Source organism: Lichenostomus cassidix, chromosome 3 (genome assembly GCF_008360975.1).
Source record: "Lichenostomus cassidix isolate B80296 chromosome 3, HeHo_3.0, whole genome shotgun sequence".
In the NCBI taxonomy this organism is placed as follows: Eukaryota; Metazoa; Chordata; class Aves; order Passeriformes; family Meliphagidae; genus Lichenostomus; species Lichenostomus cassidix.
Window position 1 is genome coordinate 65,103,146 of NC_139483.1, and position 17,919 is coordinate 65,121,064.

At 40.7% G+C, this 17,919-nt stretch overlaps 1 protein-coding gene across 4 annotated transcripts in view; it reads left to right on the top strand.

The window, feature by feature from the left end:
- The first annotated feature begins 217 nt into the window (after positions 1-217).
- Positions 218-17,919, top strand: part of HS3ST5 (heparan sulfate-glucosamine 3-sulfotransferase 5) — a 189,904-nt gene continuing 172,202 nt past the window's right edge. For 3 of the 4 annotated variants that reach the window (XM_085056130.1, XM_085056132.1, XM_085056133.1), the window contains exon 1: positions 218-842. The gene's annotated coding sequence lies outside the window, so the exon portion shown is untranslated. Of the gene's footprint in view, positions 843-1,036; positions 1,139-17,919 lie in introns of those variants that run through there. The other variant, XM_085056131.1, reaches the window with a different exon arrangement.

Below are 17,919 nucleotides of genomic sequence, written 5' to 3' on the forward strand. Positions count from 1 at the left end.
AGCGCCGGCGGAGGGCCCTGCCCGGCTCTTCCCTCGGCCGCAGGGCGAGCCGGCAGCACCTGCGTTGCCCGCCTTAGCGGACTGAGAGAGAGAGATAGGGAAGGAAGGAGGGAAAAAGGGAGGGAAGGAGGGAGGGAGGGAAAGAGGGAGGCTCCTCCGTGCGCGGGGAGCGGCTCCGGCTCTCAGCTGGGCGCTACCGGCAGCGGCAGCTTCTGCCGTGCTGCACCGCGGGCGGTGACGGCTCCCGGCGCGGCGGAGCGCGCCGCTGCCGCGGGACCGCAGCTTTAGGGAGGGGGGCTCAAACCTCAGCCGGGAAGTAAAGACAGAGTTTTGCGGTTTTTTCCTTTTCTGCCCTAGTGATTGGGCTTTTTTTATTACCGTTATTTTTAATCCCTCCCCCCGCTCCCCCCATTCCCCCGGCGGCGCGTGTGGCAGCGGGGAGGATGCGCGCCTCCCCCAAGCCGTTCCCCGGCAGCTCCCGCCGCGGCTGCGGGGCGCTGGGGGCCGCGGGGCTGGGGGCGCGCTGGGCCGCACCTGGCGGCACCGCCATGCGCTGGCTGCGCCCCCTGATCTCCCCTGCCGCTTCCCGCCGCCCTTCGGTGCCTGAGTCTCCCTTCGCTTGTGTCCAGCACCGCGCACACACGCACACGCCGTCACGCACGGAGGCACTCACTCACTGACTGCTGAGCTGCCCAGGCTGCCGAACAGCACCGCGCAACGTCGCGCAGCCCGCCTGGAGCCCCCTCCCTCCCTCTTCCCTCCCTCCTTGCATCCTTCCCTCCCTCCCTCTCTTCCTCCTCCCTCGCACCCGCCCGCCCGCCCGCCGCTCTGAAGGATGCCCGGTAAGTAGCGACGAGGACCGGCACCTCTGCCGGTGCGTGATGTGAGGGCTTAGGGACTGCTTATATCGCTGCCGCCCGCCGGGGGGGCGCAGGGCGGGGGGGCGAGGGGAGGGGAGGTGACAGCGATCCGAGGCGGGAGGCGGCGGGGCTCGCCGGGTGCTCCTCAGAAGGACTTTTAGCTGCGCGGCCGGGGCTTGGAGGTGGGCGGCGAGGGACGGGGTCTGTGCACCGCAGCGGGCACCGGCCGGGGCGGGGGCGCTTCGACTGCGCTGCGGGTTGCTGCCTGCAGCACCGCGGTGAGTACGGGGCTCCTCTCCTCGCCGGGGTCCCCCGGGGACGGGTAAGGTGTGGAGGGTGCCCCGCCGCGCTTGGGGCTCCCTCCTTGGCGGCTCTGCTCCGCGCCGTGCGGGACCGGGGCGCGGAGGGCAAGGTGTCCCCGGTACGTCCCGGGGGCAGTCCGCTGCTACTCCTCGGTTTTGGCCGCGTCCCTAGGGGCTGCCAGCGCGGTCCGGTGCTTCGGGCGCCGGGGTGCCTCCGATCGGACAGAGAGGCAGCTCCGCCGGGCTCCTCACCTGGGGAGAGGAGCACCCAGGTGCTGCGCAGCGGGGCGCGGGGAGCAGAGCGGAGCCCCAGCCGGTGCCCCGGCACCGCAGCGAGAGGGTGTCCGCGGCTCCCCTGCCCGCTCCCCCTCCTGCACACCCTGTCCTCCCGCGCTGCAGAGGGCTCCGGGGGGGAAATGCTTGTCCCTTGGGGAAGCGTAATGTTTGCAAAATGTTTGGATCAATTAGCGGGTGGCTCTGCTCAGCTCGGGTTTGCGCACGGCGAACTCCGCTCAGCCAGGGGCTGAGCTCCGGCTGCCGAATGCCAGGGACACGGGGCAAGGGGCTTTTTGTTCCAGACCGCCTGGTGCGATTTGTGGGAAACACATATAAAAGCTCACAGTTGATGGTTATTTTTAAGTGGACTTTGGTAAATCATTGAAATATTTTTTTCTTACTTTTACTGTGCGTACTTTGACAATGATCTCACTGTGTTTTGCATCCTGGGTATGATAACTCTGCTATTGAAGTCAATGGCAAAACTCCCAACTGACTTCAGAGGGAGGCAGTTATGGTCAATACAGAATGAAAGGGACTGGGCAGAAGGTGGAGATGGCAAAATGAGAGAGATATATAAAGGAAACTTCATTTTAGAAGCCAGTTTTTTAACTAAAGAGTTTTAGCAGCACTGTGTCAGAAATGTTTTCTAGATTTTCATTTCCACTTTGCACTGGAGAAATACTGGAATGATTTCTTGATGTGTTGGATATGAAGTGGGCTGAATCTCATTGTTTTACCCACAGGCATTATAACATATTACTTAGTAACTCACACTTTTCCAGTGCTGTATATCTTTTTCTCACTGAAAAGTTGGAAGCAGAGGGAGACCCCTGAGACAATTAGATGAGCTCCCATTGACTTCAGTGGCCTGTGGATCAGGCCCAGAAAGGCTCAATAGAGAAGTAACAAGAGAACTGTAGTACAGTTTGTAAGGAAAGGTGTTGCATAAGCATTTAACTCATGAACACCCTCCCTCTAGAGAGGGTAAAAATCTAAATGTACATTAATTTTTTATCCCATTTTATCCAACTCTTTCACAACACAGATACAAAGAAGAAAGAATGCTTCTGATTAATAATTAAAATGCCCATATTCATATGGATTACAAAGAAGATTTTATGCAAAAAAAATTCCATTAGCAAATGGAAGTTCTAGTTCACAGAACATCCTCTGTTCAGTGCAGTATTTAGATTGGGAGCAGTCAGATATTTAATGAAGCACCAAGTACAAATATTGATATTCAAATGGCAAAAGCTAGACTTATTTCTCTAACCTGACTAACTACTGTAAACTACTTGGAATGCCTTAAAAAGGAGAGTGTGGGTTTTTTTTGGGTTTTTTTTTTTTTTCAAATCTGAGTTTTGAAAAAAAACCCAACCCCCCCACATGCTCAGTTTGGTCAAATATTTGTCAGGTATCAGCAATATGTCCCTACTCTATGAACAATTTGACTATTACACAGATAGGTGTGTTGGGGTGGCACTGGCTGGATGCCAGGAACTCACCAGAGCTGTGTTATCACTCTCCTCCTCAGCTGAACAGGGAAGAGAAAATGTAACCAAAAGCTCGTGGGTTGAGACAAGGACAGGGGAATCACTCAGCAGTTATTGTCACGTGCAGAACAGACTCAACTTAGGGAAATTTGTTTAATTTGTTACCAGAGTAGGAAAACAAGAAATAAAAGCTAAATCTTAAACAGCCACCCTTCCCCTCTCAATCTCCTCCGTGCTCCTCTCCATTATTCTTCCAAGGCTTGACTTCACACCCTAATTATCTGCCTCCTCCCCACCAGTGGTGCAGAGGGATGTGGAATGAGAGTTCTAGCCAGTTCATCACATGTTGTCGCTGCCACTCCTTCCTCCTCAGGAGGAGGATACCTCACACTCTTCTTCTGCTTTGGTGTGGTGCTCATCCCATGGGAGACTGTCCTCCATGAACTTTTCCAGCAAGTCCTTCCCATGGGCTGTGGTCCTTCATGAGCTGCTCCAGTGTGGGTTCCTTCCACGAGGTGCATTCTTTCGGGTGCAGACTGTTCCAGTGTGGGTCCCCCACAGGGGGAAACTACTCTGGTGTGGGCTCCTCTCTCCACAGGGCCACAGGTCCTGTCAGGAGCCTACTCCAGCATGAGCTTCCCATGGAGTCACAGCCTCCTTTGAGCATCCACCTGCTCTGGTATGTGCTCCTCCATGGGCTGCAGGTGGATCTGTGCTCCACCATCAAACTCCATGGGCTGCAGGGGAATCTCTGCTCTGGCACTTCCTCCCCCTCCTTTTCCACTGACCTTGGTGTCTGCAGAGCTATTGCTCTCACATATTCTCACTCCTCTCCCTGACTGCAGTTACTGCTGTTCAGAATCTTTTTCTCCCTTCTAAGATCTGATATCCCAAAGGTGCTGCCACCACCATTGCTGATGGTGCTCAGCCCTGGCCAGCGGCAGCTCTGTCTTGGAGTTGGCTGGCAGCAGCTCTGTCAGACACAGGCAGCTTCCCACAGAAGGCATCCCTGTAGCCCCCACCACTAACAAAACCCAATACAAGAAGAAAAATAACCTTTCTCAGTTATGGTCCAATAATGTTTCCCTTTTAAGTACAAGTTTGTCTTAACAGGCAAATATAAAAACAAAGTTTGAAGTGCTGCATCTCTTGTTCAGATTTATTTGTAGGCATCTGGTAGAATTGTCATTGAAGTGAACTGAATGTGTCACTAATGCTTAACTGTGAACAGATTAAGATGTTCATGTTACAGTGGGAAAAAAAAAACCCTGCAGAATGGACAAATGCTTCACTGATTATCTCTTCTCTCCTTGCAAGTCCATAGGCAAGACAGACACCTCATTCTTAAAGTGTCATATTGCAGGTTTCTTTCCAATTTTTCTGTGAATTCAAATGTTTCTTTTATCGTGCACCACATATGTCAGGGAAGGGTACATATTTTCTGGGACATTGCATGGAGTAAAATTTTGTTTGAGCTACTTTGTTGCTTCCTGTATTCTTCACTCTATCTGCTGTTTCCTAACACACTGTAATGCCACAACCTATTTTTGTTGATAATACTTCCATTTCAAGCCAAGTGTGAAAAATATTTCAGTATTAAGAGGTTTGGATTTTTTTTATTGGGGGATATGGCAGGGTGTGAAGATGGTGCTGTTTTTAAGATCCAAATCAATGCTGTTTTCTTTCTTAAATGAAGAGAGTCAGCTGTTCTAAAAATGAAGATATATATTTGAATAAATCTTTGGGTTTGTCTGAGAGCCATTGTTTGAAATTCTGTGGGTTTTTCTGATTTTGGTGTTTCAGTACTTCTTCTTCAAAGGTGTATATGGAGATTCAGACAGTACTTGTGCTCAGCATCTCCAAAATAGAAATTTAGATTTTTTAGGCTTACCTGTAACTGAAGAGTATATAAGATTCAAGTATTTAAAGCAGAGTTGAATGAAGCCAGATAATGAAGTACCAAGAAACTCCAGAACATGATTCTGAATAACCATTACTCACTTTTAGCAGCTTTATAAACCTCATCCTGTTTTGAGGAGTAAATCCTGTTCATCTTTATTCGGATGAATATTTCAAGACTATTTTTGCTGTCCCTTGCCTGACTCTGAAACATGTTTATGCCCTTGTATTGCTATGGTTGTTAAGTGAATGGTAGCAAGCATTTACAGGTCTCTTGGTATTTGAATCTAGGAAGCAACATTACTGGGATTCTTGAAAGTCACCAAAAATTTGTCATTATTACACCTTTAAGAACATCTTCAAAGTAAATTTTATTGTTTGTTAGTCCTAGAACACATTCATCAGATAATTTATTTAGGACTATATTATTCTATCCAACAATTTAAGAACAAAAGCCTCCACTGTAGCTCAAATCAATCAAAATATTGGTTTTAGGTTATACATTGTACATATGGAACCTGGCATGTAAAGCAGATGGTATGTAAAATTATGCATAGCATGTCTGGAGAGCCACACAATATCTAAATGCAGTGCAACAGAACAAGGAAAGAATGTCACGTGCAACTTAAAATATCAATCACTGGACTGTATCTAGTCTCAACGGTGCTTTGTTTTCACGTGTGTGTGTGTGTGTGTTCAATTTTCCCTTACTGCAACCAGGACATTTCCTTAATATCTGATCTTCCTTAGAAAAGCATGCAGACTGAAATTATATGCTATTGTCTAAATGAAATAAAGATGGATATACAAGAAAAACTAGTTTAGCTCAGTTTGGGTGCAGAACACTAATGCATGTGAATTTAGAAAAAAAAAAAAGTCAAGAACAGCAATTTCAGTCTTTAAAGGTGAATGGCCAGATGCCACTTAATACCAAGACTGTGTTTTTCTATGTTATTTATGCTCTTGGTTTGTCCAGCCCTGCAGTAGCACTTAATGGTACTTTAGTCCTGTTGTATAAATACTGTTAGCTCCACTCTCTCTTTATCTCTCAAGTATTACAAGTCTGTAAGCACAAAATTTCTTCCTGAACAAATAAGCATTACTGTGCATTGTTAACACTATCAGAGGAAATGGTAATTGCAGAAAGATTCACGTCAGCAAAACCCTTAAATAAATATTAGTCTTTAAGCATGTGCTGACCTCAAAGGGACCAAATCACGTTTTGTTGAACAAAGATACTTTCGTGATCAATAAGCATGAAAAGTAATAATTTTCTCAAGTTTATTCAAATGTTTAAATCTGTGGTTATGAAATTTTGTCAGCCTCAGAAAACTTTAACTTCCAGGGGAAAAATCTTTAAATAGTTCTACTTTTTTTTAAATGTTTTGTATACTTTAGAAGTACTGGAAGCAATTAACTGTTTTAAAATGGGTTACACAGCTGTACTCTTTCATATTTCTAGTCAAAATGAACTTTTGTAGATAAGATGTGAAGGATGATGTTTCTAATGAAGGACTACTGCAAAGTGAACTTTAAATATAATAATGAACTAACACTGCACAAGGTAGAGTTTAATAGCCAATTCTGTATGATTCAGACATTTTTCAAGGAGACAAATTGAAGGAATGCCTCCATGGTAAAACTGTTGAATATCCCCAAACATTTTTTAAGGATTTTTAAGCTACCTGAGTTGTTATACAATGTTTCATGCTACAAAATAAGTAAATAAATAAGTAGATACTTCCTGTACTTTTTGTGCACTAGCACTCTTAGTCCTTATGCATTTTATTTTTTGCAAAAGTGCTGCTTGAGAAAATACAGCTCTGTGTCTGGGGGACTAAAGGAACACATTTGTCCTGATACATTACAGAACAGTGTCTAACAATTTATTTCTCTTTTGGAAATGAAAGAACTTTTATCCATTCAAATCACTGTAATACAATCTTGTATTATAATGGCTTGAACAATTTTGACTGCACACAGTTGCTGGAGTCTCCAAAGGACTGTCATAAATAAAGCTATTAGACTGTATTATAGCAGACACATATTCAGAGTCTACCAAGGGATGACTGGATTTTACATTACAGCAGAAAATATTAGAAAATATCTGTGAATTGCCAAAAATTTTTGGTAAAAGGACTTAATAAACTGATTTACAATACATATATACATGCTATTTTTCTTTTAAATTATGCAAATACAACATTAATATGAATGAATTAATCCCATGTAGAATTAAGTGAAAAATGAGACAACAAATAAGGGATTTGTCCTCTACAAGTGTTTAAGCTTGCTCAGCAACATGTAAACTTTCTGCAGCTGTTGATGGACATTCAACCTACATCAAAACCTCCCTTTGCAACCTGACATTGCTACCATGAAGACAGCCTTAGAAAACTGGCATCTCATGAGAGACAAGTCAGTTTACATCAATGGAAATGGATTTACACTGCTTCCTGGATTCTGTGCAGACAGGTTTGGTTTTATTCTTCCTCTTACTCTCATAAAAGGCATGATTTTCCCCAGGTATGAAGACACAAATGAGTTTGTCAAAACCCTGAATGAACCTAGAAACAAATTTGGAAATAGTGGAACAGAGCAAAATGAAGTAAGAAATATATAAGGATGTGTTATGTTGTTAGTTTGGTATTTTTCCAAGAGAGGAAAAAGTACACTCTTTTGTGAAAGATCCCTAAGACAGTAGCAAAACATAAAAGAAGTGCAACTGAGGTTAAAAATAAAATTATGAAAGTTGAGTTACCTAACGTTTTGGCCATGGGAGAAGTAACTAAAGCTGACATACCAACAGGATGGGAGCCTCAAAAGAAGACTAAAGCTAGAAAATAACCATTTCCCATGTTGGAAATCCAGATGGCCCTAACAGATTTTGTGTGCATTTGTATACACAATTATCTGTGTGTATACATGTGCATACATATATACTTTCTTTCTTTTAATTTTGAAATCTGTATAGTGCCCTACTTTGTTACTGTCTGGTTTCCCCACCCCAGCAGGGATTTGATGGTTCTTTCTGTCTGACCATGAAGTTACAGAGATAGATTTGATAACACAGTAAAGAGCTGAGAGTGGTTAAATTGTTTCCTGAAGGTAAAACAGTAGGGTCCAATGGTTCTCCTGCAGAATGTTTTAACCCAAGGCTATAAGTAAGAGGCAGTGCTGTCAAAGAAAAAAAAAAAAAAAACCAAAAACCAAAAAAAACCCCAACAAAAAAACCCCAAAGAAAATCAACAACAACATCAACAACAACGGAAAAAAAAACAACCAACCACACAAACAAATAAACAAAACCCCCCAAAAAATTCAAATCCTTAAAAAGGAGAAAACAGAATGAATCTTCACTTCAGTGTCTGAAGCCAGTGTTATGTCCTGAAAAACATGAATCCGAAAGATATTTTGCCAACTACAGGCTAGTGTCACTTACAATTACAGTCAAGATCTTCCTGTTAAGACTTGAAAAATCAACTACCGTCTTATATTGGAGAAACAGGAAATATTATCTGTGAATGTAATGCAGAGCTTTTAGGAAAACTGAAGATGACAGTAGAGCAGCAGAGTATATAATACAGCATTTTATTTAATACAGTAAATAGATATACCATTTTTTCCTATAAAATTTTGATGCTAAAAAGACAGTTGAATGGATTGAGTGGAGCTAACTTTGGCATGATGTCAGAAGTTAAGATTTGAGGAAAAATATTTTAGATAATTTGCTGCTGCATGTCCTCACCTTTGTAAGTGCTGTATAAGTATAAATAATGTCAGAAGTGGCAGCAAATCCGTCCTCGTTATATTTCACATTCCTGCCTCTTGTAAAAGGATGAATTTCAAATCTAAAGTAAACCAGACTTGCACTAGGAAAAAGGTCTGTCAGTGTAGAGTCTATCACTATAGTCAAACAACATGTCTTTATTTGTCTTCTGGTGGAAAATTACATTCCTGAGTGGTGATGCACAATCTGTATAAAATAATCTATTATAATCTTTTTGGCAAATAATTCTGAAAAAGAAAATATGACTGATAAGCATTTTACCAACCACAGAGTTTCACTCAGAAGTGGAAAAGGTTTGAGGAGAACTAGTGAAAAAATTGTCCTGGGACTAGAAATTCTCAGTTTCGCATACAAAAAATTCTGGTTACCACTGGCAATGCTAGCTACTCTTTCAGCATGCTGTATTCAGTGGTTTCTGAATTAAGAATGAAATTCATGTCCTTCAGGTATGGCAAAAAACAGGAGCTTCAAAAAGTCAAATTGCGCAACTACAGAAAATGAAAACTCAGGCCTTCATTCTGATGTGCCTAAAAACACATTTCATTTCTGTGATTGCTTTCCCAGCAGTTCCTTCAGGACTTTTTCCTGGCTGCTACTGAGGTAGATTTAGGCGAGTGTGAAGCAACAGCTCTTTCCTCCCTTATGTATTGGACCTACAGTGCTGTAACTGCCTTTGCTTCCCTCCTGGTGGCTAACAAAGGGACTATTTATGGTGCAGATGCCTCAGAGAGGTTTTTGTATACCTCCACCTTACATAACTTAATAGCAAGAAACAGCAAAGGATGAATTTCATGGCAGAAGCTTTGCTTATGAGCATTATCCCTGAACAGACATTGTTTGCTTTAACAAAAATGGGTTGAAAAGATTTATCTATCATTAAAATTTGTCATCTTTCTTCTTCTGTAACAAAGCAAACTGGAAATTTTTGCTTTGTTTGTTTCAGAAACAAAGAGCATATACTTTTCTTTAATGATATTGTGTAATTTTTTCTTTTATATTCCACTATTCTTTTTCTTTTTTTTTTTTTTTTGGTGGAAGCAGGAAAGAATTTCAATGAGAAAAAGAGGAGAAAGATGAGAAAAGGATAAAAATGTTTTCTAAATTTTCAAACAATTTCTCTTTTACCCAAGCAAATATATCTGAAAAAAGTTTCTTTGTCATTCATCACCTTGAAATAATCTGTATTAAATTTAAAAAATCAGTTTTTCTAATGTCAATTCAGATGGATCAATAATTTTTATTAGAAAAGGCTTGTCTTTGAAGATAGTTCAGTCAGGTCTCAAGTAAAACAAAATTCTTTCAAATTTATGTTTTTCAGACATATAAGTTCATCCAAAACAAAGCTGTCTGTATAAAAGACATATTTTCATGTTTTCTGTGCACTATGGTCATATATAATTAAAAGATATATTTTTCCTTTTTTTAATTTATAAGGTGATTTTCTTGTGAAAATAAGAAAAAATAAAAAACTGAAAGAAGACCCCAAAATATTGATACAAGATTCTTGATCTGTCCCTAATTAAAATGTTTTTCCTCCAAGACTTTGAATATTTTAAACTTCCTTTTTAAACTTCCAAAAAAAGTATTTCAAAAGCTCCAAACATTTTTCCTGATGGGGATATCAATTCCTGCCCCATTTCTGAGCAGGCATAACATCGAGTAGATCATGGTTTTAGTCTAATGGATAAAGTGGAAGTTAGAAAGGTAACCAGGTGCTTTCTTTAAGAAGTACATGCTTGGTGGAAGGTTGATTATTTTATTCCTGAATACAGCTCATACACTGAAGAAGAGTTTAGGTGAGAAGAGAAAGAAAGAGGAAAAGAAGTGTATCTTTGACATAAATATGGTAAATAGTGAGTGGGAAATTGTGGGGTTTTTTAAACTTTTAAGAGGAAAATGCCCTACAGCTGAACCACATATAGGCTCAGGATGTATGTTTAAAATGTAGGTGAAAGCTTAGCGTGCAGCTGGGAAGAAATCTACTTTCCTTAGTGTAGTTTTTGAGTACCTGAAGTTGCATCGGTGTTGTTCATGTGAGCTGACACGTATCAGTAAGTGGTGCTGATGGGCGAGACAGCTGCCTCCAGAGCCGGCTGCGGATCTGCGCCGGAGCGCCGGGTCAATATGGAAAGCACAGCATGGAGAGGCAGCGCAAATCCCCGGCACGCTGGTAGACAGAAGCTGGCCACTCACTTCTGTTTATCCCCCAGGGACACAAGAGAACAGATTTGTCAGGGTTTGTCTCTTTTATTCCAGTAATTATGAGAGATTAATTGGGAGTGTTTACTGTTGGGAGACTAATTGGGAATGTTTGTTGTTTACATGTTTGTTTGTTTCTATTACAGCTGCATTTCTGCTCCCTGCCTATAATTTTTATGAATAAATTGAATGATGCAAGGCCTCCCTCTAGCCTGGAGGCCAGCTAAGCACGGCCACTTCCATATGGTTAAGCTCCCTTAGCCTCCGAAGCACAGGCTGCATCTAGTCTGCCTCTTGGGAAAAGCCCCAGAGCTGGGCTAGTGCCCTAGCTGTGCCCAGGAAACCCTTGGGAGACAGCTGGTCAAGTAGCCAAGATCAAAAGAGTGTCAGGGACTGCCATGAGATTTTATGTTCTAGAAACAAAATAGTCCCAGGGCATGAATTCATGCCCTACCATTATTTAACTCATTTCCATGGATGTAGTCATAGTATTATTTAGGTCAGTGTGACTCCAAACACATAGATGCTGTTTATTCGCTTTTGTTAGGAATGAACTCAGTTGATTTAAGTGGTGCTACTACAGCACAGCATGATATTTTTACAAATAGTGTAAAAGGGGCTTAATATTTGTTTGTAACCAGTCATTAACTGTAGTATATGCAATAATATTCTGAAAGCAGGGGAAAATTTGAATATGGTAAAATGTTTTGGGAAAGGTTGGCTACTTTTCTGCATACTTTTCTGTATTACTTTTATTTTTTATCAAATGCTGGCATCAGTTTATCCAGAAATTGCTGCTATAGGAAAGATATTATCTATTTACAGTGCATTTGTTTTCAGAAATTTATATACTATTGAAAAATCTGTTTTTTCAGAGGTACAAATAACAGAGGGTACTACCACCTCTTTTCACAGATGCATTCCTAATTTTTGCCAAGAAGGCAAAAGGAGACAAAAATCCTTATTTGGTGACTATCAGTATTCTATGTGTTGGGAAAACAAAAACAATGACAAAACTTTTATGGTGGGGTCTCAGAAATCAAAGTCCAATAAGCTTTAAAATACACACCTTTAAGCTAGCTGGAAATTATTCTTACACAGGATAGTTGGATACAGTTTTAATATGTAGTTGTATGACAGTGGGATAATTGTATAAGAAAAATAACTTAGTTGTGGGGGAAAAATACATTTAATTTATAGTCACTCATAATAAGTTTTTATTTCTTGGTATTTAACATCACTGTGCATCTTTTGCAACATCTACAAGTTGTATTTTCTAATCTTTCTTTATCTTTTATTAGTGAGTCTTTGTAAGGTTTCATTATTCTTCCACTGATGGAGGATAGCATAAATTCAAAAATGGTGAATGTTGGTCTGGGTGTGGATATATTGAAGTGCTGCCTAGAAGAGATTCTACTTCTCAGCATAGTCTTACAATATCAGTGTTGTGGCTCATGAGGTGCATATGTAAATTAAAGTGCTCTTGGGGGAAAGTTACCTAGCAGAGAGCTAATAATTTCCCACCAATGGTAAAATAATTCCCTCCAAATGCTGTGACCCCAGGAGTGTGGTACGAGTTAATCTCAAGGGGAAGGTCATGAGGTCCCAGTGCCTTCTCTGGACATTACTTCCAGTTAGGGTTTCAGCAGGCTGCATTTAATACCTCTGGAGGTTTCAAATTGGAAGAAAGAGCAAATCTAAATATTTTAGCCATTTCTTTCTCTAAGTGATGCTTTTAGCTGAGTTTCAAGGAGTCTGATTTAATTATTGCATAAGCACATGTATAATGAACTTGATGTACCCAACCCAAAAAAACCCTGGATCTGAATCTGATAAATAGGCAATAGTCAAATATCAGTTTCATTATTCAATAAAAGCTATTAGGCTTGACCAACGAAGAAGTGAAGATTTTTTAGAATATCGAAACTTAACGAAGCATACCAGGATTTTTAGCTTAGCTTTTGGAAATGGAGATGATATATAAGTCACTTACTTTGCTTTAGTGAAATCACTGAGTTCCCTAAAATTCTTCATGCTTGGAAAATTATGTGTAGCATGCAACTCCATGAATATATTTAGAAACAATAGGGTAGGAGCAGATATTGAAAGATACCTCATAAAAAATTGAGAGAGGTACTATATGATTATTCATTATATATGTCTGCATATTGATTTCTAATTTATACTTTAACATGTATTGTACACACTCTCACCTAAATATAAACGAGATTTTTTCACTTGGTATGGTATATAATGATTAAGGAGATCTGAGAGTGTTCAAAAAGGTTTAAGTTATTTACCACTGAAACTTAAAAAGGAATAGTTAAGTAAGTAGATCTAAAGCTGGCCTGGAGCTTCTTTGGTGTGTGTCTGAAGCACGTCTACTAACTACAACTGTAATTCATGATCTAAAGAGCATCCTGCTCCTTGCATCCTGCTGTAATGCCTCTGGTGCCTCTTCCTTTATATCTCCTTTCCCTTCAGTTTGGTCTGCAGGGATGGTAGCTCTCAGTTGATGAATACAACTCATGCAGTCCAGAAAAAGAGGGATTCATACCAAGTAATTGCCAATGGATAGTGAACTAGTAGCCAGTCTCAAATCTGGGTCAGACAAAGAATTAACCACAGGTTTGTGATTTCTTGAGGTGCCTTTCTTTCAAAGATGAGACTTTTTCCTCCAGCCTGTTTCTTGGAAAAAGCTACAAATTATGATCCAGCTTTTCAAATCAATTTGCAGACTCCCTCAATATCAAAACATTGTATTTTGTGGCAATAAATTGCCTATTAAACATTTCAGTCCATTTTACAAAGGTACTTCGAACAGATGTTAGGCTGAGACATTCAGGGAAAAGATCATGACACATTTGGTGACAATGTGGTACTGGTGCCAATAGCTTCCTATAAACTGTGAAAAAACAGATGTTACTCTGGCCAAAATTGTGCCTTCCTCTTGACTGCTTTCAGCAGGGTGCAGGCCAGACTCTGACCCCCACTCCCTGAACTAACCTCAAAGCTGCTGTTACAGTGATGGAGACCTCTCAATTAGCCTGATCCTGCAACTGTTTGACACATGCTACAGCAAAATTCTCCTTGCCTGACTGCGGCAGCTACCACCTCCAAAGTGATACTGTCTGCTTATAACTCAAAGTATAACTCTGTCATACATACACTTAGTGCAGTATGGCTCTTAAAAGGCATTTTAATCTGCTGGCATTTTAGCTCGTAGGCCTCTGGGGTCAGGTTGAAAAATTACACTAATGCTGAACTTACTCTGATATTCTGGGCAGCCTTCTGAATTTTAAATAACTATCCTCAGAAGGCTACCCTTTTCAAAAATTATCTTAAAGACTGCACACAGAATTTTAAGCTCAGTTCAGTTAGCACACTGATATACAGACTGAATTTTATAAAAATGTAGGGTAAGAATCTCTGAATTTATGGATACCAGCAGTTATTTTAGTTTTCATTATCTGAGTATCTGTTCCTACAGTGCTAACTGTATGAGTCCTGTGTAGCTGTAATTGTTAATATTTGCATCGGAATTAACTGTTCTGCATTGCTGGTTTTGTAGTTGACTGCCTATTCAAATATGTGGGATTATTTTGAAACCTATATAGGAAGTGACTCTTTTATAGTCTGAAAATAGGCAAAGTGAAAGATAGAGGTCTCTTCTTCCAACCAATGGCATTTCTTAATCCGTTCCCTTACATGTATGTAAAGAAAAAATAAGATTACCACCTCTTTGCCTTTGGAAATGTTTATGTAAGTATTTCATATTTCACTCATTCAGCATTTGTTGCTTGTCCCAGTGATCTACTTGAATTGTTACTGACTCTCATCATATCCCCCAGCTTGCATTTTACAGCTTCTTCTTCTGCTGTGGCCTCTTCTATTGCAGAATCGAACCTGCTGAGTTGAACTTGTCCAGCTCAGCTCATTGGGCTCCTTCCCTGGTCCTCTACCACCTTATCTCCTCTGATCTGACCCTGCCCTCAGACTCTTTCCAGAGTGCAGATTGCAGTGGGCATCCAGCCATGGAATGGGACCAGATTTTGGGCACAAAATAAACCCCACTGCTTCCAGGCAGGCACTGAAACCCGTTAGCCATCTGTTCTGCCTGATCATTAAGGATAAGGGCTACGCAGAGGTAGTTTTTAGCAAGGCCTTGTGCAAGTGTACCTTTCTGATTTATCAGAACCCTCTCTTTCTTGCAGCCTTAGAGACATGCTAAGTGTTCTATATTCTCTGTATTGAAATCAGATTTCAAAAAGCTGTAAACACTTCCCATTTCACAGCACATCTTCTTACTCAGCTTGACTGGAGCTGTTCTCCTTTGGGAGGTCTTTCTGAGCCAGAGGGAAAGGAAGGATGAGCTCAATATATTCCTTGTTCTACCAGCTGCCACCAAACATATTCATCTTCCCTCCAAGGAACTATGAGTCCAGATCCATTCACACTGTGCACCCTGATGAGACAGAGTGACATCTTCCATGATAGGTGATGAGGCTGTGGTTCCAACCTCAGGGGGTTTTTTAGGTTTTTCTTTTTTTTTTTTTTGTCACATCTAATGAAGGATGCCAAAGCAGATGTGTTTCACTGTTGTACTTCCAGGAGCAGAATGAAGTAAAAAGCCTAGGATGGCAGCTACAGTGAGCTCTGCAGCATGCTGTATACCTGGACTGTGAAGAAAAGTAATTCTTTGGCTGTGACAGATAAGTCACAGTCTTTTCTGAGAGCTCCAACAGGCTCTAGGAAGAATGTTTAACAACTTCTCATGTACCCGGTTTTGGAAAAGGCTTGTTCACTCTGCCATGTGTCCAGCCCTTTGCTAGTTAGCAAAGAGTTTCTAGAATGCTTCTTCAGCTCCTTTTGAGATCGTGTATCTTATTTTTAGATTGACGGCAAACTGTGCCTGGCAGTGACATCTGCAAGCTATTCTTTCTGGGGCTGAATGGTTGCTTTTGTGTTAGATGTGTGATGCATAAACACACCAGTTCTGCTCTTTGGGTAGAAGGAGGGCACAGTTTGCTTCAGAGGGTTTATTTTATCCTTGTCCTAGTCTAACATCATTGCCTCCATATGAACTGGGCGACTCTGTTTGTTGAGGTAGACAATGGTTCTGATTCTACACTGGAGCCTTTAGCTAGAAATATTTTCCAAATAACACAGATAAGAAAGAAATTATAATGCTTTATATTATTCACAAAACAAATCAGGAGGAAATAAACCACAAATGAACCATTACTTTAATTAAAAAATTGTCCTGTTAATGTCTATAAGCATACAGGTGTATAGAAGACGTAAAGATATATCACAAAATCCCTGTCTTCTAATGCTTTGGAAGACTCCTCTATCAAAAATTTTGGTTGGGGTCCTTAGGAGGACAGAGTCTCACTGTCAAACTATTCTGCTTGATTAGTAGTCTATTTTCTCATTTTGAGAAAATCTTTGCTGAAAAAGGAAAAAAAGAGGATCAAAATGTAATTTCATTGCCTTTCACTTCCTCTTGGGAAATACACAGTTACCCCTACTATTTTGTGAACTGCAATTGTGATTTTTATCCAACAGATTAAGGTCTTGAATAACAAAATACTGTATTACTTGCTGTCATAATGCCAGTGATCCATGTCAATTTTTAATTTTATGAGGAATGACCTATGCTTTCTTATCCTTTCCTCTCTCCCAGAATTTGACACAGAATTTCAATGTCACAGGAAGAAAATAACATTACATCTATGCAAAAATAATTTACTTCATCATATATCATTCTTAGCAGCATCACACTTTCACCTTTTTCAAAATTAGAAGAGGAATTAATAAATTGGTGTTTGTTCCAATCATAATGGAAAACTGTGACTACTTAAATAGGCTCATGCCCTCCCTGTAATTGAAATTTGCAAATATTAATGAGATTATACCAGTGTTCTGTCAATAAATATTATCAACTGAGTTCATTTGTGTGGAGGTCTTGGGATTCCTGCAGAATGATTTTGCATTGTCACTCTAAAGGTTTCATAATAAACCTAACAGATCATGACTACCTTTTTTAATTAACTCAAGTCCTCTCAAACTTTATATAACGTGTCATGGGGTATAAAGTATACAGCTCTTGCACATGAAAGCAGACAGGGGAAATGCACACTGATGTGACTGTTGCTTATGAAGAGTTACAAATATTTGGAGAAGTTGCATCCCTAGCTTGAAGTAGCTGAGTGACAGATAATCTAGATCCACCCCAGGTGTAGCTTGTTCCTGAATCAATATATATCTCTCCTGGCCAAAAAACATCCAGCACTGTCTCTGGGAGAGACCCAGCTCTGAGCTCCTACCTCATTCTTAGGTGGCAGCTTTGTGATAAAAAGCGACCCTGTAGTTAACAAACTCCTTAGTTACTTCTATGGAAAAACTGCTGGAAGAAGCTGAATCCCTTTGCACAGGGCCTGGCATAGCCAAAGCTGGAGGCTTTGTGTATGAACACAGAGAGCAGGAACACTGCCTGTGATGTCACCTCTTGGTGTCACCTGCCCTACAAATATAACCACGGGCGAAGGTCTAACTACCTGAGCTATGTTTAATAACACTGAAGAATCCAAACATGGTTTTGAAGGGGTTGTAAGTTTCTGAAAATGTCCCTAAACAGAAATTTCCAGGATCAGCCTACTTGGAAAGGTCAAGGAAAAGAGTTTCCCTTTTTACCCCTGAGAAAAACTCCACAGTCATGTAGATCATTAAAAAGCATTAAAATTTGAACATTTTAATGCCCGTGAAAACTGAAATTCCAGAGCTGAAAAACCGAAAAAGTTAAATCCAAAGCTGTCACACAAATATATTTTTCTTAAAATGTATTCATTCTGGTGACATTTGACTGAGCTCCAGCTTTTCAAAAAGCATATAGTGAAAAGATTTTTTTCTAAATTTATAAATAAATGTAGGTCTCTCTATATTTTTGGTAATTATTTGGAATATACTGAGCATTCAAAGGAATGAAAAAGATCACTTGTCCTCTGTATTTGGCGTGAAGGGTGTCCTAATGCACATTTCAGCTTTTCATTGTAGAAGAATGCTATCCTGTGGATTGCTTACAGAAAATAGGAGAG